Below are 25,252 nucleotides of genomic sequence, written 5' to 3'. Positions count from 1 at the left end.
TATTATTGCTGGTCCATTAGAAAATACATTTTTTTTTTTCTTTTCTGTGTGTGGGTCTCCCACTGGGCTGAAGTTCAGGCTGTATGATTTTTAATTCATTTTCTTCTCAGTCATCATAACGGGCAAGTGTTAGGCGATGAATAAATAATTGAAATGGTTGCCATCATCTGGATTGTTTTAACAAGAGCCAACCACATGTGTAGGGATGCCAGGGATCTGCTTGGTGGCTTAGCCACCACCCCACTGCCAATGGTAGGTCTGGGCAGAGACAGGTTCAGTTCAGCAGCCTGGGTCTTCAGTGATTTTCCTCCTCTCTGAGATCTGTACTCTTTGTGTATCAAGAAGCCAATGATATTGCAGCCCTATATGTCCGTGGATGATAATGGTAAGGACCTCAGACCAAAAGCCAGAGTGGGAAGAAGTGGATCTGATACTCTCAAACAAAATTTGGAGTTTCCAAGCACAGGGAAACTTGTGGCATTTTGCGCAGAAATGTCTCATAGATTGCAAGATATTGGCATACTTGGTTCCCACCCACTAAATGCCACTCCCAGTCATCTTGAGAGCTCACACCTAACAAATCAAACCGTTAGCCAGCCAACCAACCAACCAATCAGCTAGGCAAATCCTGCTCCCATACACTTCCAAAATGCCTCAAGTGGGAAGTACTGAATAGTAGAGAGAATTTCAGGGAAAGAAGACTATAGGGAATGACCCAAAGTGATGAAAGTCTTTGTTTTTGTTTTCTTTTAAAGCAGTTAAATGTTTTAATTTATTTTAAAAGTTATATGCTCATTTCAAATATTTAAGCAATGCAGTTGCATAAAGTAAAAAGAAAATATCTGTAATACCCCTGATAAAACATTTTTAAAAGATTTATTTATTTATTTTGAGAGAGAGAGAGAGAGCGTGTGAGCACATGTGAGCAGGGGGGGTGGGTGGGGGCAAAGGGAGAGGGAGAGAGAGAATTTCAAACAAACTCTCTGCTGAGCATGGAGCCCGGGGCAGGGCCCGATCTCACGACCCTCGGATCATGACCTGAACTGAAACCAAGAGTCAGATGCTCAACCTACTGAGCCACCCAAGTGCCCCCTGATATTATATTTTTAATAGTAAACAGTTAAAGACATATCTATATTTGGACACAGCAATATCATTTCAAGGGATCTATTCTTTAGAAATGATATCACTGTTATGTAAAGACATATGTGTAAGAATGATTGTGGCAGATTTACCTATAATTGCACAATAATGGAAACAGCCTACATATTCATTTATAGGGGAGTTGTTGAGTAAGTTATGGACTACACGATTAAAAGTGGCCAAAGTAGATCTAGCTGTCATTATTCATCACAGATACATTATTCATTCTAAATATATTATTAAATGAGAAAGCAGGATGTAGATCCTTTTGAATAGCAGGATTCCTCTTTCATTAAAAACATCTGTGTGGATGTCTGTGTGTGTGTGTGTGTGTGTGTCTGTGTGTGTGTGTGTGTGTCTGTGGGTATGCTTTGGAGCCAGGAAAGAGATGTAGTGAATGGAAATTCTTTGGGGATGGGATTTGATGGGAGGAGGGATCCTGCGGGGGAAAGATGACTTTCTGCCTGGACATAATTTTAAAAATTGTATTGCTGACTTTCAAATTTTTGTGACTTAAAAAAAATGTTTTAGTGACACTAATTTTTTTGTCAAATTAATTTGGTCCTTTAAAATTATGTAATAGCATAGGAAGATCAAGCTGTTATAAAGCAAAATTGAATGTATATATTTTTAAAGATTTTATTTATTTATTTGAGAGAGAGAGAGAATGAGAGACAGAGAGCACGAGAGGGAAGAGGGTCAGAGGGAGAAGCAGACCCCCCACTGAGCAGGGAGCCCGATGCGGGACTCGATCCCGGGACTCCAGGATCATGACCTGAGCTGAAGGCAGCTGCTCAACCAACTGAGCCACCCAGGGGCCCACACATAGTAGACAATCAATGACATTTAGTGAAGTAAATTTGAAACAAGAGAAATCAAACTGTGCATTTCATGTGGAGTTCTTAAAAGAGTAAAAAAGAAATTAAGTTTCTAATTTGAGATAGTTGCAGGTTCACATGTAGAAAGCATCCTATGTATCCTTTTACCCAGTTTCCCCTGGTGGTAACATTATGCAGAACTTATGGTACAATATCATGACCAGAATATTGATGCTGATAAAATACACGAATCTTATTGAAGTTCTCCCAGTTTGACTTGTACTCACTCATGTGTGTATATATTTCATACTGTGCATTTGTATCACATGTGGAGGTTCTGTATCCATGACTGCCGGTCAAGACACTGAAGAATTCATCACCGTGAATATCTCTTTGCTGCCCTTTATAACCACATGAATGTTCATAGCAATTGTATTCATAATAGTGCCAAACTGGAAAGAACCCAGATGTTCTTCCAGGTGGTTAAACAAACTGTGGTACATCCATTCATATTCGGCATCCATCCATTATTCGGCAATAAAAAGGAAAAAACTCTTTTTTTTTTTAAAGACTCTATTTATTCACCCGACAGAGAGAGAAACAGCGAGAGAGGGAACACAAGCAGAGGGAGCGGGAGAGGGAGAAGCAGGCCTCCCGCGGAGCAAGGAGCTTGATGTGGGGCTCGATTCCAGGTCCCCGGGATCATGACCCGAGCCGAAGGCAGACACTTAACGACTGAGCCACCCAGGCGCCCCAGGAAAAAACTCTTGATACACAGAACAACTTGGAAGAACTTCAAGGGAATTATGCTGAGTGAATAAAAACTAACCCCCAAATGTTACATACTGTATGGTCCCATCTCTATAACATTCTTGAAATGACAAAATTATTGAGACAGAGAACAGATTACTGGTTATCAGGGGTTAGGGATGGGGTGGGTAACCATGGAGACATATGGATGTGTTACAAAAGGACAAAATGAAGGATCTTGGTGGTAGCAGAAATGTTTTTAAGTATTTTTATTTGTTTTTTTAATTATTTTTTTAAGATTTTATTTATTTATTTGAGAGAGAGGGAGCATGCACAGAGAGAGAGGGAGAAGCAGATTCCCTGCTGAGTAGGGAGCCCAAAGGGGACTCGATCTCAGGACCCTGAGATCATGACCTGAGCTGAAGGCAGATACTTAACCAACTGAGCCACCCAGGTGCCCCAAGTTTTTAAATATTTTTAAAATAAAATATCAGGGGCACCCTGGTGGGTTCATACTCTCACTTTCTCAAAAAATAAATTAAAAAACTAAAACAAAACATCGTAATATATCCTTTTTTACATAAATAGGATCATTTTATATATACTCTCTTGAAATCAAGGTTTTTCCACTTAATATGCATTACTTACCCTTTCATGACAAAGGGCTAGCTCATTTTTAAAAATAGTTACATATCAGTTATAGGATAGATGTATCATAATTTTTAACTAGTCTCCTATCAATGGATTAGAAGGTTGCTCTCTATTGCAAATAGTAATGCACATTTTTACAGTAAACAGTTAAGTAAAAATGTGCTGCAATAAGCATCTCTGTAAATATAGCTTCATGCACTAGTATGACTTTGTAGAATAAATGCATAGAAGTGGAATTGTTTGGTCTGAAGCACGTTTTAAATTTTGATATAGATTTGCCAAATCATTCTTTAAAGTATGCTAATTTATACTCCCACGTCTATTTCTCCATACTTACATAGGAATTTTAAAAGGATAAGGGCTTGTTTGTCTACAGAAGTAGCAAAATCCATTTAGAAATAGAAGCATTAACAGGGTCATGTTCTGTTACATCCAGACCCATTCAGTCAATAGGATCTCTGCTCAGCTTCAAGATCAAGGCCCATGGAAGACTACCTCCAGCTTCAAGAATGATCCAGATTATTTGTCGACCTGTATGAGGGTTCTACAGAAAAATATAACCAGTAGGATGGAGATACACACACACAGAGATTTATTTATTTTGAAGAATAGGCTCATGTCTCTATGGAGAATGAGAAGTTCCATAATGTGCTGTCTGCAAGCTGGAGACCCAGGAGAGCTAGTGGTGTATTTGAGTCTGATTCTGAAGGCCTGAGAACCAGGGGAGCTGTTGGTATAAGTCCCAGTCAGAGCACAAGAGGAGATGGATGTCCAGCTGGAGCCGTCAGGCAGAGGGAGTGAATTCTCCCTTCCTGTGCCTTTTTGTTCTCTTTGGGCCCTCCATGGATTGGATGAGGCCTGCCCGCACTGGAGACGGTGATCTTCTTTAATCAGTTTACCAATTCAAATGTTAATCTTTTCTGGAAACACCCTCATAGGCGTAACCCAGAAAGATGTTTAGCCACATATCTGAGCACCCCCTGATTCAGTCAAATTGACGCATAAACTTAATCATCACAAGGGCTGTGCTTGACAAGCCAGCAAAGTCTCAGTCTGTCCCAACAGACAGAGGGCAGCACATAGAATGGCTCAGGACAATGGCTGGTGTATGTCATTTTCCAGAACAACCGCACGCTACCTGTTGTCTCCTGCTGTGTGTTCAACACTTTCTCTGAGCCCTGACTCTGTGGGATCTTAGTGCCTGAGGTTTTTCCCTTCATTTGTGAAGACCTGTCCCAACTTCTTCTTTGATTTACTTGACCAGTCTTTGGCCAAGTTCCGTGCATCCATCTGATTTGGGGATCCCCGGAGCCTTGCAGGAGTAACTCAGTCCAGATGCAGCTAAGCACAGTGGTTAGGAGCACAGACTGTGGTGTTAGGCATGTCTGAGCTCAAGTCCCAACTGTTCTCTTTAGCAGGCATGTGACTGTGTGCAAGTAATTTAACGTCTTTTTTTTTTTTTAAAGATTTATTTATTTATTCCAGAAGCGGGGAGAGGCGGAGGAAGAGGAAGAGAAAGACTCCCAAGCGGACTCTGCACTGAGCACAGAGCCCAATGCTTGATCTCACAACCCTGAGACCACGACCCGAGCCGAAACCAAGAGTCAGACACAACCAACTGAGCCACCCAGGTGCCCCAGTAATGTAGTTTCTAAGCTTCAGTTTCTTCAGTGGTAAGATGAGAACAGCAATACTATGTCATAGTATTGTGTAAGGTTCAAATGTGAGAAAACATATTAAATGCTTAGTACAATGTCTTGCACTTATACCTTTCCAGTCTCGTTATTCTGAGTCTATAAAATGGGATTATATAAACTTTGCATACACTGACGTACTTTCTGGAAACATTATTCCTCTGAAAATGTCAATTTCCTCCTCCCCGACTATTTCTTTCTTTTTCTTTTTTTTTTTATTATGTTATGTTAGTCATCATACAGTACATCATTAGTTTTTGATATAGTGTTCGATGATTTATTGTTTGCTTATAACACCCAGTGACTATTTCTGAGGGTTTCTCAGGGCACTGACTGGAAGTGTCTAGAATCCGTGTCTCACTGCCCTGGCTCCTTATGTGGCCTCCCCCCTGCTGCCTCACTTCTCTGGCTGGGAAATTCTGTCTCTGTTTGTGACCACCAAGGACACCCCACACTCTGGCCTTTGCAAGGAGGAATGCCCTCTCTGTTTCCCCCCAGCACAACTGTCGCCAAACCTTCATGCACCACTTGACTGAGGGTTCAGGGCTACTGGAAGTGCTGACAGGAACCTGATCCTGGCAGGCCTGGCTCTGGTGGGCCCACATCTGCAGCATCTCCATGGCTCAGAGTCCAGGCCCAGAGCCCCCTTAACTGACACAGAGCTGTTCTGCAAGTCCACCGAGTAGTGGAGATGCAGTCCCTCAGGGGGACACCTTGAACCTCATCCACCCTCAGGGCCCAGAGAAGGCAACCACAAGAAAGATTTCTTGAAGTGTGGCTTACTTCCTACTAAATAATTACTTGTGCATAAAACCAACAGTGCAGTTCAGTGTGCTTTGCATCAGTTGCCATGCAAGCCTTCTATAATCTTTCCTCCTAAGGAGACCAAGTTTACATTTTCCATTCCACACTCAGGACCTCATTGCTGGTAAGCCAATACCTGGAAAAAGATGAGATACACATCCCTCAAGAGCATTTTTTTTTTTTTAAGCATTGGAAAGTCAAAATAAAAATTTAAGGAAAACCTTTTTAGATCTCACAGATGCGAGCATGATTATGCTCCAAAAGAACCCAAGTGAACTTCCTGAATAGAACACTTAACCCTCTGAGCCTGGATCACATCCATGTGAATTATTTCTTGCATCTACAGAAACATCTCCATAACTTAACAGGTCTCACAAAGTGGTCTCTTCCAGAACAAAATGAAGCTCTATCTTGAAGACAATTTTGTTCTTCACCACAGCTTTGGGGCTTCGATAACTCAGAGTTACCAGAGTTACCATTTTAGGGACCCTGGGCCCCTTGGAAGAGGGAGACTCAGGCACTGAGTGACATAAACTATATTCTGCTGCCTGAGACCTTCCTAGCAATCCTGAGAGATGAAGAGACCAGGAGTTAGTCACATTTCGCAGATGAAGAACTTCAGTTTCAGAGAAGCTAAATGACGGCACGGCTATATATAGTTGAACTATGACTGGATTCCTGACTTTTGAGTCCCAATCTCAAAATCCACGTCATAAATGCAGGTGATATCTACTGAACCCCTAAAAGGTCATCTTGAAGGCCAATCCTCTGAGTTTGTTGTTAGTCTTTCCATAAATCTCAAGTTTGGGAGGGTTGATTTCTATTACTTGGAGTCAAGAATTCTGTCTGGTACTTAATGTTTTCTAGTGCATGTTGAGCTCAGTTAAGATGCACTGACTATACCTGGACCTGAGTCAAATGATATAACCCTCTATTGGGAGCTTGAAGTCAAACGGTGGAGGTCACTGAAAACCAGGCTAAAGAGCTTGCAAACTAAGAATGCTTGTACCATGGAGTAGTAATCATTTGAAAAGTGAAAGACTCAAGCAATTAATTCACTCAAGTTTTCAATTTATTTTCTTATTTTTATTTTTTTTAAAGATTTTATTTATTTATTTGACAGAGAGATAGAGCCAGAGAGCACAAGTGGAAGGAATGGCAGAGGGAGAGGGAGAAGCAGGCTTCCCGTTGAGCAGGGAGCCCGACGCGGGGCTCGATCCCAGGACCCCGGGATCATGACCAGAGCTGAAGGCAGACGCTTATCAAACTGAGCCACCCAGGTGCCCCTTCAATTTATTTGAAGTGGATTTTTTCTAGAGTTGACGGCATGTCTGGACATATGTTGACATAGGCTATATGTATGAGCCTTTGTACCAGATTCCTCCCTGCAAGAGAATTGGGTAACTGGAGGTGGGAGGATGCTGATTATTTAGCTTCAGAAATTTATATCATATGTTTGAATATGGAGATCAGATTTGGACATCTGGTGGGTCCTAGTGCCAAGGGCTCCTCAAGGTCAGCTCTGGGATTTGATTTCTACCCTCCTTCCAAGCTGAGAAGTTAGCTTGTTACTGTTTCATGGAATCTGGCAGAAGAATCAAGTCTCCTGAGTCAGTGATGAAGGACTTTGTTACTCCTGACACATACTGATACTAAAAGAAATTTTTTTGTCCTTCATCTGAAATTCAAATTTAACTGGGCATCCTGTAGTGTTATTTGCTAAATCTGGCAAGTCCAAGCACAGCACACTGCATGAACATCAGCATATTTGTGTTAGTTGGTGGTCAAGGCTGTGCATCTTTGGCACACCCAGCAGGGCACGCAGGACCACGAGAGACCTGCGGGGACAGTGGCAGCTGCATTGGCAGGTGGCTGAGGCATGGCAGGCACCCGTGGGCTCAGCAGCAGAAGTGCTTTTCTGTCATATTGATGGGTGTCTGGGCTGCTGGTGACCTGAGCCAGCAGTGTGTTTCCTCCAGCGGCAGGTGGACATGGCTCAAGGAGCTGAGCACCAAATGTGGGCCTGAGGTTTCCAGGCCAGCTCTCTGATATTTGGGTAATAATTCTCTTTTTTCTTTTGGTCTCCTAGCCTTTCCCCACATCCTTCTTTCTTTTGCCCTTTCAGCCACTACAGCACATTCAAAACTAATTCCCTGCATTATATTTCTCTTTGGATTATTTAGAGTGATGCCTATTTTCCTGGCTGGACATTGACAGATACAGTTAGGCTGGCATATTCTTACTTAATAAGCTTGTGAGTGTAGCCCAGTGCTCAGCATGTCATGGATGAGTAAGAAATGCCTACACTTAAAATGAATTAAATTACTGCTGGAGATTCATAGGTACAGATACAGGATAACATTATCCTAAAATAAATGGGAATCAAAAGCACTTGGGAATGTCACAGGAAAATCTTTTCAAGCCAGGTATAAAAAATGGTGGCATTTCAGAAGACATTATGTATAGCTTAGAAGTGTAGGCAGTGGAAGATAGATTATTGGACTGAAAGAGTTTATTTTATTTTTAGTACACTTTCATTCATAGTACTAATCACAGCATCAAAGTATTATTGTCTTTTATAAATCTCCCCAAATGATGAAGTGAAGTACAATATCACATTCATAGGGGAAAAGTGTTTAGCAGTGTGAGAGTAAAAGTAAAACTGGATATTCTGCATTCATTGATTCAACAATATTTATTATGTATTGTGTGCAAAGTACAGGGTTTTAGGTATGTATTACTCGAGTTAAGTGACCTTTCAGATATAGTATATCAGTGTAAATGTAATGATTCTCAAGGGAATCTTAAAACGTTCCTCTTGGAAGCTATGAGCTTGATTTCTCAGTTTCTGTCAAGCATAATTTGTCAGAACTGATTGTATGTGGGATATGGGTTGAGAAGATAAGAGGCCAGCTGGTATTTATATTGTTATTTGGTTTGTTAATAAATATTGCTTTATTTCATTGCTCCTGTGTCAGGAGCCATGAGAGGAAGAACACTGCCTCCCATTACAAAAAGAAGATTCTGGAAAAATCTCAAACCATAGCTGGAGAAAACCTGCAGGAAGATTTAGCGGTTCCAAGTTGCTGAGTCTCTGATTTTAGGGATCACTAGTGCATTGCTCATTAGCAGAGTTGGAGCTAATCACTACTCCTGTGTATCTCTCCATGATGGTTAATTTTATGTGTCAGTTTGACTGGGCCATGGGGTGCACAGATATTTGGTCAAACATGATTCTGGGTGTGTCTATGAGGGTATTTCTGGATGAGATTAACATTTGAATTGGTATACTGAGTAAAGCAGATTGCCCTCCCCAATGTGGGTGGGCCACATCCAATTAGTTGAAGACCTGAATAGAATAAAAGGGCTGAGTAGGAGAGATCTCCTTCTGCCTGAGTGCTTGAGCTGGGATTTTGGCCTTTTCCAGTTTTAGACTCAAAATGAAACATCAGCATTCCTGTGTCTCCAGCTTGCCTGCTGCAGATCTTGTGACTTCTCAGCCTCAATAAATTCTCTCTCTGTACACACACACACACACACACACACACACACCCTATTGGCTCTGTGTCTTTGGGGCACGCTGACTAACATATTCTCTAAGTTAAAGTAACAAAGATTCTTGGGGGGAGGGATGCCAGGAATTTGAGAAAAAGTTGTTCTACCTCAAAGAACTTAAACTATGGGAGACAAAGAAGAAACATACAGAAAGTTAAATAATAATGTAATTCAAGTAATTAATCAAATATTAACATAAAAGTTGTCAAAATGCAGTGTAAGTGTCCCTCAAATGGAAGGAATGTAGAAACAATAAATGCTTATTCTTCATGCAGATATCATCAGAGAAGCCTTTTTGGAGAGTTGGGGTTGAAGATGCATCACAAAGGTTGAGAAAAAACAACACAAGACTTTCTAAGTGTGGATGTGGAAGAGAAAATTGTAGCTTGGTACTGAGTAGAACATTTTGATAGAAATGTCGATTTGATGTAGGGAAAAGGGAGAGATAAGACTGAAATGCAGGCTGGGGAAAGATTGTGGAGGGCACTGAAAACCAGGCTAAAGAGTCTACGATTAATTTTATAGGCTATACATTGCTAATGAAGATTTGCCAAATGATACTTGAGAAAAATTAGTTTGGTGGGTGTAGTAGGTTGACTGGTATCCCCCCGAAGGATATGTCCACCCAGAACTTCAGAGTATGACCATCTTATTTGGAATAAAGATCTTTGCAGATGTTATTAAGTTAAGGATCTTGAGGTGAGATCATCCTGGATTAGTTTGGAACCTAAATCCAATCACAAGAGCCCTTAAAATAAGAAAGAGGAGAGAAAGAGACACTGAGAGATACAGAGGAGAAGGCCATGTGAAGATGGAGGCAGAGATTGGAGTGATTCAGCTATAAGCCAAGGAATACCAAGAGTTTCTAACAATTACCAGAATCTAGCAAGGAGGCATGAAATAGATACTCCCCCAGAGCCTCCAGAAGGAATTGGCCTTGCCCACACCTTAATTTTGGACTCCCGACCTCCAGAACAGTGACAGAAAAAGTTCCCGACAGAATAAGTCTCCAAGTTTGTGGTGATTTGTTACAGCAGCCCTAGCAAACTAATGCAATGAAGATATGTAGGTAGATTATAAAGGGCAATGAGCCTAGAGATGGAGCAGCTAGCTAGTAGTAGTGTATTTCGACAACCCAAGTTATTTCTATGAGCTCTACTTTATCAACATTTCTCATAAACTCTGTCTACTTGAAATGAATGCTAAGTGGCTGGAAAAAAATTAGTCCAAATTTTAGGTATCATAAGATACAAATCCTGTCAGGAAATTTAAAAAACATGAGCCCTGGATATTATACGCAACTAATGAATTATTGAACACTACATCAAAAACTAATGATGTGGGCGCCTGGGTGGCTCAGATGGTTAAGCGTCTGCCTTCGGCTCAGGTCATGATCCCAGGGTCCTGGGATCGAGTCCCGCATCAGGCTCCCTGCTCCTTGGGAGCCTGCTTCTCCCTCTGCCTCTCTCTCTCTGTCTCTCATGAATAAATAAATAAAATCTTTAAAAAAAAAAAAAAAAAAAAAAAAAAAAAAAAAAAACTAATGATGTACTACTATATGTTGGCTAATTGAACATAATAAATAATAAAAAAATTTAAAAAAAAATAGCCCAATGTTTGTAACTGTTGTTGTGATGGTTAATTTTATGCGTCCACTTGAGTGGGTCATGGGATGCCCAGATATCTGGCTAAACATTGTGTCAGGGAGTGTCTGTGGGGGTTTTTTGAGATTAGCATTTGATGAACAAGTAAAGCAGATGGTCCTTACCAATGCAGGTGGGCATTATCTGATCTGGAGGGCCTGAATAGAACATAAAGGCGGAGGAAGTTTGAATTCACTCTCTCTGCCTGATTGCTTGAGCTGGGACATTGATCTTCTGTCTCTGCTCCCCTGGTTCTCAGGCCTTCAGATCCAGGCTGGATATACAGTCTCCACCTTGCGTTCTCTAGTTCTTAGGCCTTTGAACGATACCACCAATCTTTCTGGTCTCAGGCTTGTGGGTGGCAGACTGTGGGACTTCTCAGACTCCATAACTGTGTGAGTCAATACCTTATAATAAATCTCTTTATAATAAGTATAATAAATCTTTATATATGTAGGTCCTATTGGCCTTGGTTCTCTCCGGAGAACAATGACTAATATGGTTGTGTTTAAATAAATTTAGTGAGACAATTTCTAGAAATGGATGAATCCTTAAGGACACACTCCTACAAACTGGCTTATTCCCCACCCCTCATTTTTAGTGAAGGCCATCCCCATGGTCATTCTGGAGACGTTTGCTGAATTAGGATGAATTAGGCTAGAGCCTCTGTGGGCTAGAATGAGGGGATTCAATTCTATAAATGAAGATGGCTTAGGAAAATGATGATCCTCGTGACATCCACAACAACTATGGTTTTGAGGACTAGGAAATGTTCTAAACGTTCATAGGCATAAGTTTATTTCATTCCCCCCCAGTGACTTCCCTCCTATCACATAAGAAGTCACCCAGGCTTTGAGAGATTAAGGAACTGGTCAAGGTCACAGAACTGGTAAGTGACGCTAGAGCTAGAATCTAAGTTTGTTCAACTTCAAAGGCTTATTTAACTCTTAACCAATCTCCCCTGTGAGTAATCATATAATCATGGAATTGTAGAGCATTAATGCTGGAAGTGCTGTTAGAGATCATCTAATTAAGGGTGAGGTTTGCTTACATACCAAGGCCTTAGAGTGTGGTTTTATCTGATCTGTGACCAGGATCCAGGGCTTACCAATAAAGACATTTTCTGCAGTACTTTATTTGTGCAAAGGCAAAGATGGTATGGCGTGGAGAGGATTTGAAGGCATTCAGTTTTCTTTTAGGAGCAAAGAGCTTTCTAGGAAAAAATAGCAGTAATGTAAAGGTCAAGGCTAATGCCTTGTGGGAAGAAGAGCAGGACAGATCGATTTATAGGGATTGCAACAGAAAATGTGGCTTAGAATGACAAAGAGAAATAAAATAATGTGGCTTGGCTAGGAAGGTATTCCAATGCTTGTTTATGTGATCTTGGTTAGGGAGGGCTCAAGAGAATGACATTTAAAGGAACTGAGAATATCATTTGCAAGAAGGCTAGAAAATTTTAAAGCCAGAATGAAAAAGAAATTAGAATTCTTTGGTTGGCATTAAAACTGCAACCCCACTTAATTTATTCACCTGGTCAACAGATATTTTTGAGTTATTCCTATGTGCCAGGCACTGCACTGGACACACGGATGCCACAGGAATTCTGGCAAACATGGTCCCCACTCACATGGACCTCACAGTCTAGTCAAAGAGACAGATATGGGCCAAATAATTACATGTTAGTTCTGTAATTATAATTTAATAAGTGCTACCAAGAAGTATGGGATGCTATAAGACTCTACAAAGAGGATCTGACTTAGTCTTAGGTCTAGTGGTGCTGAAGCTGAGATCCAAAGGATGAGTAGAAAGAGATTGAGTGGAGAGGGAGGAACGTTCCAGACCCAGGCGCAGGGAGCAGGTAAGTCAAGGAGCTGTAAGGCAGAGTGAATGGAGGGCAGAGAGGAAGTGAAAGGCCTGTTCAGCCAGGGACTTGTTAAGGATTCTGGATTTTTTCCTGAGAGCCATGAGAAGTCATTGGAAGGTTTCAAGCAGGGAGTGACATGATTGATTTGGCAGGAGACCAGAGAAGGATTTGGGCCAAATCCTCATTAGCAATGGTTAGTTGTCACTTGCCTGGCCTTGCTCTTCTTGCCTAAATGGCTTGGAAACCCAGCAGGAATAGCTAGGGGTGAAAATACGATGCCAGGTTTCTAGATCCTGACTCCCCTCCTCAGATTCCTAACGTTATACTGCTGGATGGCTGGGGCATCTGCCTAGGGCCTTGCCTTGTTCTTCCAGATCCAGCCAGTGTGGGACCAGATGATGGTGTCTGTGTTGAATTCCCATTGGAGGAGAACAGGCACTTGCAGTGGGAGAAGTTCCCCAAGGATGAAGTTGTGTTGTTGGCAATGAGCCATCAATTCTAGGTCCAGTGCAGAGTCAGCCTGGCCAGTCACCTCCTGCAGACCATTTCCACACTGCAGCAGGTGAGCTCTGGCCCTGCAGAAAACAGGGATTCAGTTCAAAGGCCACAGTGGACTCAGCTCGAATAGACCTCCAGGGTGTAGGCTTTTAAGGTTGGAGATAGCTTGGCCTCCGTCACTCTAGTCTCTTTATTCCTCTTTATCCTTCCCCTTAACCTGGCTGACAGTTCCTTAACCTGGCACTCCAGAGGAAGGATTTAGGTGGGTACTGCTGTAGTCCAGAAATGCTGAAAAAGAAATGCTTATATTTCCCATCTGCTAGTGATGTCTATTCTAGGGCTCAAACTCAGAGAGTGGCATGATTCCTAGAGAGGCATGGTATCGATGATAGATCCTCAGGCACAGGCTTGGTGGCACTTGGTTCAGAAGCAGCATGTAGCTTAGACAACCTGAGCATTTTTTATCTACTTAGAGACATAACTGGAAAGACAGTTAACACCCAGGTAGTGCCTCTTATGTGTCAGGCCAGCTATGTGTTTAAGCTGTAAATGTGTATGAGCTCACGTAAATCCTACCCTGCTAAGTAGATGCTTATTACCACCTTCATTTTACAAATGAGGAAATTAAGGCACAGGATGGATTTTTCACTGCTAGTAAGAGGCAGAGCTAGGATTAGAATCTAGGCAGTCTGGTACCAAAAGCCATGAGGTCAAGCACTCTACTAGATGCCTCTCTAGAATGAAGAACACGGGCCTGATTAGGCTTGTGCCCATCCATTTGCAGAGTGTTTCTTATAAATGGCAGATGCCTTATGTCATAGTCTGTCCAGACTGCTATAACAAAATACCACAGACTGGGTAGCTTATAAACAGGAGAAATTTATTTCTCACAGTTGTGGAGGCTGGAAGTCCAAGTTCAGGGTGTCAGCATAGTTGGGTTCTGGAGAGGGCCACCTTCTAGATGATGCTGACTTCCCCCTGTGGCTTCACATGGTGGGAGGGGAGAGGGATCCCTCTGGGGTCTCTTTTATAAGGGCACTGATCTCTTTTATGAGGGTTCTACCTTCAGGATCTAAGGTCTCCCAAGGCTCCACTTCCTGATACCATCACCTTGGGCACTAGATTTTCAACATATGAATTTTGGGGGAACTCAAACATTCAGATCATAGCACCCTGTTTATAAGTCAGAGCGGAGTCTGTGTCATTGGACAGAGCAAGCATTGAATTTGGCTTTGAGGTACCAGGGACTCAAGGATCGAGAAGAAGATAAAGAGAACCTTTGAAATTTTGAAAATGGAATTTAATTGGAAGAGACACTGAAAGGAATACGGGGTCCTCAGAAATAGCTTGGGAACCAGAAGGGCCACAATCCACAGTACTAAAAATTTCAAGTATTCACAGCTATTTCAAATACTACTTTATGAGAGAGAAGTTAGTTTCTCTAGTTGATGGATGCCCCTCCCCCTCCAAAGAAAACTGTACAAATTAACCCTCTATTGGGCAAAATCTTCCAAATGACTTTTAGTTCAGAGAAATACTCTTTTAGACTTGCCACTGGCCTGGGAAAAGAGAAGCCATGAATTGTTTTCCTCTTCCTTCTCTCCACTTCTGTCTACTGACTCCTTTGAGAAACGTGAAGTGCCAGCCCTGTTCCATGGCCAGCGCTAGAAGTGTGTAGTCTTGAACCCCACCTACATGTGGGATATCCAACCAAATAAAAGGATGGGTGCTTGTTTTGGAAGCTGCTGCAAGGAGTCATATCTGGTTCTGAAATTGCTTCTGTTTTCCAAATTCTGAGACTGGAAGGAAATACAGAGCTTTTGAAAGGTGTGACTGATGGGCATCTAGGATTGTCTACTCCAGTTTTGGAGGTGTTGATGGGCATGATCACCTGGCTCTGCCTGCTGAGGAGCAGACTCAACACCCAGGCCCCTAATGACACCCTCTGTTGGAGCCACGCCAGAAGATGGGATTGGGGGTTGCTCTGAGTCCCATTTTATAACTTATAATGGAGGCATATAGGAAGATTCATTTTGTAGAGCCATGGGATTTCTCTGTGGGTATAGGGCATTGAGTTGATAGAAAAGTAAGTTTAAAATGTAAAATTTTAATATGGTGATGAAACTGATGACATATTTTCAATATCTTGAACACATTGAATTGGCTTATCTGTTGAGTTTGGGTGGATGAGACAACTGAGTATACTTGGAAGTGGAAAATAAATGAAGTGGCTTTTTTTTTTCTTCAAGATTTTATTTTTAAGTAATCTCTACACCCAATGTGGGACTCAAACTCACAACTCCGAGATCAAGTGTTGCATGCCCTACGGACTGAGCCAGCCAGGCACACCAGTGAAGTGGCTTCTTGATTTAGTGTTTACTGTGACACCAGAATGAATCAAATTCAAAGATTTCTGGGCATAAGAGAAAAAGATACATCTACCAAAGTTCTGAGGGACTGAATGCCAACCTCCTTTATTCCTTGTTGGTTTATAGAAGCAGTGACGAGAACTGAAGGTCAGCCGTTGGAATTTGTTGGAATAATTAGACAACTATTTACAAAAAAATAAATTTAGAGCCTAACCTTATATCACAAACCAAAATAAATTCCAAATTGAAGAAAGAGTTAAATACTTATAAGTACTTAAAAGAATGGAGAAGAAAATGTAGTTGAAAATCATGTTGTGGCAAAAGTGTCTCTCAATTTAACCAAAATCAGAAATCAGAAAAATGGGAACAGATTTGACTGGCTAAAATTTTTCAGAAAGTGAAGCAAAATAAAGCCTGTTACATAAAAACACAACATAAACAAAATTTAAGACAAGCAAAAACACTCAGAAAACATTTGCAGCATACGTAATACAAGTTGAATTTCTTGGTATGTAGAGTCCTTACAGCTTAATAAGAAAACGCAAACGTTACAGTGGAAAAGGAGACACAGTATGTATGAAGAAATGAAGATACACAAATTGTCAATGAGTTGATGAAGCAACGTTTCACCTTTCCAGGAATCAAACCACACTTACATAGCAAGCGGCCATTTTGGTCTATCACATTGAAAAAGAAGAAAATGGGATGACAACAGTGAAATGAGTGGTGTGAGAACATGGGGACATCTGTGCTTGGGAACGCTGCTGACAGAAAGGTAAAGTGACACTTTTCAGATGGGAATGTGGCCATCTGTATCAGAGACTTAAAAATAGGCATGTGCTTTCAACCAGAAGTTTTACTTCTATTTATTGTATTCAGGAACTAATAGTGGGTATGTGCAAACATTTCACCATGAGGATGTTTATAGAAGTGTTTTAGAATAGGCAAAAATCAGAAATAGCCTCAGTGTCTGACAATGGACATTGGTTAAGGAACTCATGCTCCAAATGTATAACGGAAAACTCTAGCTATGAAAGAACTAAATAGAGCCCAGCAGGATCAAGGGCTCCCCTGTCCCAGGCCCAATCTCAGTGGCTCTGTGCTGCTCCTCTCTCCCTCTGTGGGTCTGGTGTGGTTGAGCTCTTGGGAGGATGTCTCTCCCTCCCACCCCCCACCCCACGTGTTCCCATGTTCCCACTGAAGGAGATGTATGCACGCTTGCCCAATCCTGCTTTCCACCCCTGGCCCGAGGTGGGCTTAGGGATGTCCCTGCTCAGGAACAAAGGCCCATAACAAAGATAAGAATTCCCCTCAATTAATTTATGAATTTAATGCCATTTTAATAAAAATCCCAGTGATTTTTTTTTTCTTGAAACATGGCAAACTAATGGTCCTGACATTTTCCAGTAGATTAAATGGTTAAGTCTAATCAAAAGCTTTTGAAAAAGGAAAAAATGACATGGGGAACTCATCCTAGCAAGTCATAAAACATACTATGAATTCCCCGGCAGGATTTTTTGTAAAGATAATAAAGCATAATTTGCAAAGTTCCTGGGAACGGTTACGTGGCAGTTGATGCTATTTTATTCCTGGTGTAGCTTAGATACATTTGCGGGACTGGAGGTACAATAAAATTGGTGCCTGCCTTCTCATCTGTGCTGTTGAAATAGGCAGTGAGGACTTCTGTGTGGGAAGCAGGGAAGGGGTTGGTTTGGGACCCAAAGAACGCCCCAGGTTTGGAACAAAAGCAGAAGTGAGTGATGCTGATCAGGGACAAGTGTGTTGAGAGCCTGAATAAAATTGGAACTCATGGATCAATCGGCATTGCTCTACAGTGCTGATTCTCTAGCTGTTTGACCCTGGGCGGGTTATTTCACCTCTCTCGACCTCTGTTCTCTAATGTGTAAAATGTGCATGAGTAATTATCATCTGTAATATTGCTATGAGCAATAAATGGTAGTATATGCAAAGCAGTTCGTGTATTGCCTGATGCATGGGGGGCATATCATAAGGGTGGCAATGATTGTTTCTGAAGCACACGGTTGGTTTTGGGACTCTGCAAGGCCAGGATGACTGAGCCAGGCCACTGAGGGCTCCCAAAGTCCCAGGCTCCAACCCTGGCAAGGAATGAAGTAGGAGACTGAGAACATGGAGCTATCAAGAAAGATAAGGATGATTCTCTTGATATGTCCAAGCACACCAGTAGTCATCCATGTGGCCTTCAATTCACCTAAGTCAAGATCAGGCTTGTCCACGTATTGGCTGCCACTCACTGGCCAACAGCTCTGCCTGGCCCCAGGAGTCCTCTCTGTCCTTTCATTGATGAAAGTCTGAAACTCACACCATCTATCATGTCGCTTTTCTTTGCAGACACACCATTTTCAAGTTGCATAACTAGATTGATGGAATAATCTATTTCTTGTTGACAGGCCCGCTCTTGACATTTCTGACCAAGGCAAGACTGTCAGTGGAGGCCCAAATGCCACCATCTAAAATCAAATATAGTCCTCCTCACTCTTTCCAGATTCTGTATTTGCAAATTTGTCTACTTGCTAAAACTTATTTATAACTCCCAGATCAATACTTGTGGCATTTTTGTGATCATCGGTACGTTCCCCGCTGAGGTCAAAGAAAAGCAGCACTGCCTTCCTGTTTTAGCTCTAGGACTAACCACATGGGCTTTGTGCTTAGTTAGTGTCATGTTTTTTTGCATTTTTGTGCTTTTGTTGGGGATTTTGCACCTCCAAAAGTAGTGCTAAAGTGCTGTCTGGTGTTCCTAAGTATGAGAAGGCTGTGATGTGGCTCACAGAGAAAACATCTGTGTTAGAGAAGCTTTCTTCAGGCATGCATTTTAATGCTGTTGGCCATGGGTTCAGTTGTTGATGAGTCAACAATACTTATTACATAAAGGGTCTTCAAACAGAAACACACATTAACAAGTTTATATATTGATGAGTTGACAAAAAGTTGTGTTTAGAGGCTCACAGGACTATAACCCTGTATCTTCCCTAAGAGCAATGTTCAGTATTCTCTAAATCAGTGTTTGTGGTGACCTTATAGAACATAACCACTGTGAATTAGGAGATCTGACTCTATGTTCTTCCTCCCACTAGGGCAAATATACATTCAGAAATATCTGGAAGACAATTTCGAATGGTGGAACCAGTGCTGGAGAACTGGCCCCTGGCCTTTGGCTCCCTTCTCCTGTCCACACCCCAGCTTGACTCTGGGGACCGCAGGTCCAGGCTCTGCCCATGGCCCTGGAAACCACTCCCTTGGCCTCTCCCTGGGCTGGAGTGGGCAGACGTGGGGAGAGGCCAGGGCGGGTTTAGGAAGCAATCTCTGGGTCACCTGGGTAGAGCCTTCTGGGCCTAGGAACTGGACTGTTGTCTAGAAGATTGAAGGGATCATGGATTTCTTGCCATATGCCAATTTAGGCCTCTGAAGTTCAAAGCTGATGTCTCTGTTGTCTGCCTGGACGGCTGTTAACCCCAAGCCCATGGGAGAGCGTTGCTTGCCAGTCAGTGTGACTTTCATTTCTCTTGACTGTTTCTCAGGTGGCTGTAGTCCAAACAGTGCACAGGGACCTTGTGCCTGAGGCATAAGAATCTTGTCTGTCCTGCTTTGTTCCAGCATTTTCTCCTTTAGGTCACAACTTGAAGATGTCTCTTCCAAACGTGACTGTGAATTCTTCTCACACCTCAATATTCCTCGGGGCCTGTAGGGTACTAGACCTGGAAAGGAGGGTCTCTTTTTTCCCTTACTAAATATTGATCATAATGTGACAGGACCTGTCCTGTCCTTAATGGGGGCAGCAAGCCGTGATCAAGTCATCAACTCCCCAATTACCAGATAACTGGGGCCAAGGGTATTAACTCGGGTGCCATTTTTGCAAGTAATGAGAAAGAGTGTTCCTGAGATGAATTCTAGGAGGAATTTTTCTGGAAGCAATATCTGGAGAATTTCAAGATCTGAGTTGTAAAGGAGGCTTCTAGCTGCAAGGCTGGAAGTGGCTGCGAGGGGCATAATTTTCAGGGCCTTGATGTTGGTGTTCACATTTCATTGGTGCTAGGTGTCTCATTGGTTTCCTTCTAGAAAGTCAGGAAATCAGTTGTCCCAGCTCACTCATGGGATCATGAAATTAGTTTGGGGGCTCCTTACTGCAGCTGAGCACAGGACGGTGTTAAACTGACAGTGCTTGCTCTGTGAACTGGGGACTAGTGTCCTCAAGCAACTGTGTGTCCAGGGAAGCCCCACACCTAAAGATCCTGCCTTGTTTCAAAAACCGCACATCCTGTTTTTGGGAAGACAGAATATCGTCAGCTGTAGGTATCGAATCTACTTTGGCAGAGAAGCCACATTAAACATTTCGTTAAAACCCTTGCTATATGAAATGGAGAGTTTTAGAAGCAATGCCGTAATTTGGGGTAGCTTTTGAATATGCGTGCCTTGCTACAAGTTTCTCTTCGTCTTTGCCAGAAAGTGAGGTTTATTAGAGGCAGAGAGGAAACAGGGCTCTGGCATTCCACAGCTGGGAAACTGGGCAGGTGCCTAAATGCCTTCATGCCTCAGTTTGCTCACCTGTCAAAGGAGCATACTATGTGCTTTAAAGACTGGCTGTACAGAACAGGCTGGGCAGTGTGGGTAGAATGCCTCTCACGTGAAGATGTTGGAAGCCATGAATGGCATCGGTGCTGACTCTTTGCCCAGCCCCCAGTTTCATTTTTGGCAGCTTCCTTCATCCCGGGATATCTCCTGGTTTTAGACCATTTGCAGGTAGTCAGCTTATCCACTTTGCTTTATCACTGGGTTTTTGAACCGCCCAGAATTTTGTTTCTTACTGGACGTGGGGCCCACTGCTTCCCTGACCTTGTGGAGCATCCTGTGTGCTTGGGGTTAGAGGAAGGGCGTTTTTCCCTACTCCACAACTTCATTTCCATCCATCCCACCGAGGAGCTTAATCTGATTGAAGATGTTGGAAGAAACAAACAGGGCAGGCTCAGCTCAGACTCTTTGTCTCCTTTTATCTGGTGAGCTGGCCTCTGGGAACAGCAGGGTCCTTCTGCCCCTTGAGGCTGTGCCATTCCTCGGGGGCACCCCCACCCCATGCGCCCTGGGCCTGCCCTGCCTGCAGGGCAGCCCCACACAAAGCTTATTTGCCCATTATTGAGATAAGCTTTATCCTCCAACTTGGAGTTTTACTAGCAAAATCTGCCCCCGACAGTCCGATTTCCAAAGCTGTCATGGCATATTGGTTAAGAGACTGGTCTCTGGAGTCAGAGAAACTGGGCTCAAATTCTAACTTTGCCACTAACTGGTGTGTACATTTCACAGACTCCTAAACTTTGCTGGGTCTTGGTTTCTCTTCTATGAAAGGGGGAAAATAATGGAACCCGCTTCCTAGGTTTGTTGGGAGCATTTGAGGAGTTAGTATATAGAACGCATTTAGAATGATACCTGCCTTTGGTAAGTAGTAAACGAATGTTAACTAATGGCCACTCCCTGGTCAATTTTTTCTTTTCTCAATTTATTCGGAACTTGCCGAGGGAAGGTGGATAGTGGATGCTGGGTCCCTCAGAGACCCAGTTCCTCCTCCTCCATGGGTCCCCTTGCTGCTCCCCCTGCTCCTGAGCCAAGGCCTCTCCTGAGCACCCCACCTTGGCTGTGATTCCCACAAATGTCTGCTCAAATGCATATACATTACTTGTCTCGTTTTTATCTTTTTATTTTTTCTTTTCTCGTGTTTACACAGACTATTCTCTCTGCTGAGGAAGAAGGGAACAAAACGGAAATCGAGTATTTGTCTTGTCCTCTGTCACTGTCATCACACCGTTCACCCCACCTGTGTGGGCCTGTCCCTTACTCATCACATTATTAATTCAAAGAGAGTTAGGACACCTCTATTTCTTTTGGCAGACTTCATCGCATTCTGCCTGCTCTGGATGTCCACCTTCAGGAAGTCAGTCAGGCAGATACGAACCTGTGTGTGGTAATTGTCTTTGGTTATTGGCCCTTTATTGATCTTTAGCAAGCTTCTTTAGAAACTGAGCTCTTGAATGAGACATGTCGAGTCTCACCCCTACCCCATAGCCTTTTGCTACCCGGTCCCTCTCGCTCTTGGGAAACCTTTATCGGCTGAGTGCCATGTGCCAGGGCTATGGGAAGGTAAGATACCCATTGCTCCAGAAGAATGTGCAGTTCAATGGTACTTAAGTCCTGCTCCAGGGGGCCCTGAAGGTCGCACAGGGGTCACCAGGGAGAGGGTGTGTGTGTGGTGGGGGTTTTACCCTACTCTCCACATCATTCCAGAACTATTCTGCTCTTCTTTGTTCTGCATATTGGGCTTCTGTGTAAGATTCCATCTAAAGAAAGGACTGCACTGGGTTTTTTTTTTTTTTTTAATAGTTTGAAAACCATTGACCTATTTTTTTCCACTGAATTTATGCAGAATGGCTTTTTATAGTGGTTTGACTCTCCCAGCTTATGTTTGGCCAACACGATGACAGAGGAGTCTGGCCAAGGCATTGGCACTGGTCACCCAGAGAGTCAAACAGCGCTGACCTCTGAAGTTGTCCCCTCAGCTAAAAGTCTCACCTTCTGTGTTGGAACAAGACCTTTCGTGGTCCGGTCTAGTACTATTTGTGGTAATACACAGGAGTTTTTAGGGGAGGTACCATACATAAATTGACCCCAAAGGCAATCTCTGAAGAGTTCCAAAAATATTTTAAGCAGTGACAACACTGTTGAAATAAGTTTATGGGCCCCTAAATATGCTACAAGCTCTAAAATAAGCTCTCAAAATCTTTTTTGTAGGACACATGATATCAAACTATAACTTTCCAAAGGGCAAGAGATAGAATTTTGCTTAATTAACTTTGTGGAGTGTTTGTTAAGGCAAAACCTCAGAGATCTAAGATAATCAGGGATCAACCAATTGCTTCCTCAACGAACTATAAAAATGCATCTATAGTAACTGGTCAGAATACCTGGCTTATTCTGATTTTATAAAGCTATTTAAAAGATCCTTATGTTTGCCTGTACATAGAACATTTCTGGGAGATGCTCTAGAATGGGAGTTTCATGAGGCAAGGCTTTTTCCCCCCTGGCTTTGTTTATTAATGTATCCTGAGGTGGTGCCTGGCATATAATAACCCATGTTCAATAGATACATGTTGAATGAATGAATTCACAAGAAGATGGTAATGGTGGTTAGCTTGGGGGAGTCGGACTGGAGGCGAAAGTATTACTTTTCAGCTTGTACCCACGTGTGGTACATCTATGGGGAGTGTGGGAAGAATGTCTGCTTGGCTCCTTGTACTTTGACTTTTGTTCGTAGAAAGGAAGAAACTTTGGATTTGTTTTCACTGTTGTCCTTTGGCCTTATGGCCCCCACCTTTGCCAAACTGAGGAGAAAGGTACACTCTGGCTGATTGTTCTTGGACCTTACATTCTTGGTGGGCAGGATTTCACCCTTCTTCCGCCAGTTCCCATCCCTATTGCATTGCGATCTGGGCTTCACTTGGAGAAGTAAGTGTGGCCGTTAATTATACTTCCAATTTCAGCTTTCCTACCAGTGCCTTGCTCATGGGGCTGAATGGAAGTGGACATTGGAGTTTGTTCTTCAAATCTGGGTCATGATCCCAGGTCAAGTCCCACATCAGGGTCCCCGCTCAGCGGGGAGTCTTCTCCCTCTGACCCTACCCCCTCTCATGCTCTCTCTCTCACTGCCTCTCTCTGAAGCAAAAATAAATAAAATCTTTAAAAAAGTAGGCTCCATGCTAAATGTGGAGCCCAGTGTGGGTCTTGAACTCACGATCCTGAGATCAAGACCTGAGCAGAGATCAGAATCAGAAGCTTCACTGACTGAGTAACCCAGGTGCCCTGGACATTTTAGATTCAAGCAAGCTGGTATAAGAAACCTTAGGTGGGAACAGAGCTCTAGGCGATTAATAAGTTCTACTTTTGTTCTTGTCTTTCTATGCATAGTTCCTGCAGACAATAACTGCAGAGTGCCTTGTGGTAGCATTCGGAAGCCCCAAACTCATCCCAATCCCTTGATGCTACAGTGATTTAATTATTTAGTTTGTCATGTGCATATATTATTTTTGAAAAGAAGGTATGGATCATTACATAATAACAGAGTGAAGAGTGGGCACAGAGAGAGTGGTTTTTCTGTCCACCTACAACAGAATAATTTTTCACACACTCTGTTGGAGGCAATTTGCATTTATAAACAGGAGAGATAATAATAATTGGTTGGCAGAATGATTTGGCATTAAGAGGCTCTTTGAGAAAACTGGTTCACAGGATCATTAAATGGTTAAAATAAAAATACAAAAGAGCAGAATTTCCGTGAGAAACTTTGCATTCTGGAACAGAGACTAACAAGTTCAGTGGGCTGGGGGTGGGAGTAGGGAGTCAGATCCAAAAAAGGATCATAGTACTGCCCCACAGATTCCAGAGGACTTGCTGCACTAGGAATTAAGGATGAACACTTTTGCTCTTTGCAGATGATCTCTGCTTTGTGCCTGGATGAAGCAGTACTCTGCGCTTAGCGCAGACATTCTTTACATGTGTAGTGCAATGAGGAAAGTATTAACATTATATACACAGATAGGCTTAGGCCACACGGTACTAAGGGGCGGAGGGGGAGTCCGTGGTGGGCCGAGGGTGACTTGTACAGGCTCCAAAGAGGCAACTGTGTCCAATCTATCCCCCAAATTATGTTCTGGGACTTCATGTTGGTCACGTGATAGCTGTCAATGTGGGAGAATTTACACCACAGAAATTGGCAAATACTGCACATGGTGTGTGTTTTTAAAAATGTATTTTCCTCTGAGATGTGGTTGCTAAACATTTACTGACACATCACTGGATAGGAGTCAAACCCAGGCAGTTTGATGCCAGGGCATTTTGGCAAGGATGAATGTTTTCATGCCAAATTATTGATAATGGTACTATAAATTGTAATCAGTGGCAGAACTGACCATGTCTCTTTTTTTTACTCTCTCTCATAGTCTAGATCAGAGGGCAAAGACTAAATTAGTTAAAAAGAGAAGTCACCAGGATAACCCAGTGACGCTAGGCTCCAAAGTAGTTATGCCACTTTCAAGCTCTGTGAAAATAAAGCCTGAGCAACTACAAGCTTTCATGTACCTTAGGATGCTCTCCCATCCTGCATCTGCCCCTCCACCGCCCACCCTCTGTGGGGGTCCAGGGAGTAGGGCCACCGTCATGACAATTGAGCCTGGAATGTGACCAGCAGAGCATCTGCAGGACATGACGCCATTTGGCAAAACCCAAATCAGCACAGGAGATGTGGTACTATCATTTGACTTAGATGCTAAGGGCTTCCCCTCATCATGAGGAAGGCAATGGTCATCCTTGTGGGCAGCCTCAACAGCAATTGCTGGGTGCCAACTAGATGTCAGGCATTTTCCGAAACGTTTTACAGACAGTGTTT

General features: G+C 42.7%; 1 protein-coding gene across 1 annotated transcript in view; it reads right to left on the bottom strand.

Moving 5' to 3' along the window:
- Positions 1–25,252, bottom strand: part of ADRA1A (adrenoceptor alpha 1A) — a 174,162-nt gene that overhangs the window by 25,408 nt on the left and 123,502 nt on the right. The window lies entirely within an intron of this gene.

Source organism: Zalophus californianus, chromosome 2 (assembly GCF_009762305.2).
Source record: "Zalophus californianus isolate mZalCal1 chromosome 2, mZalCal1.pri.v2, whole genome shotgun sequence".
Classification (NCBI taxonomy): Eukaryota; Metazoa; Chordata; class Mammalia; order Carnivora; family Otariidae; genus Zalophus; species Zalophus californianus.
This window is presented reverse-complemented; position numbering and strand designations above follow the sequence as displayed.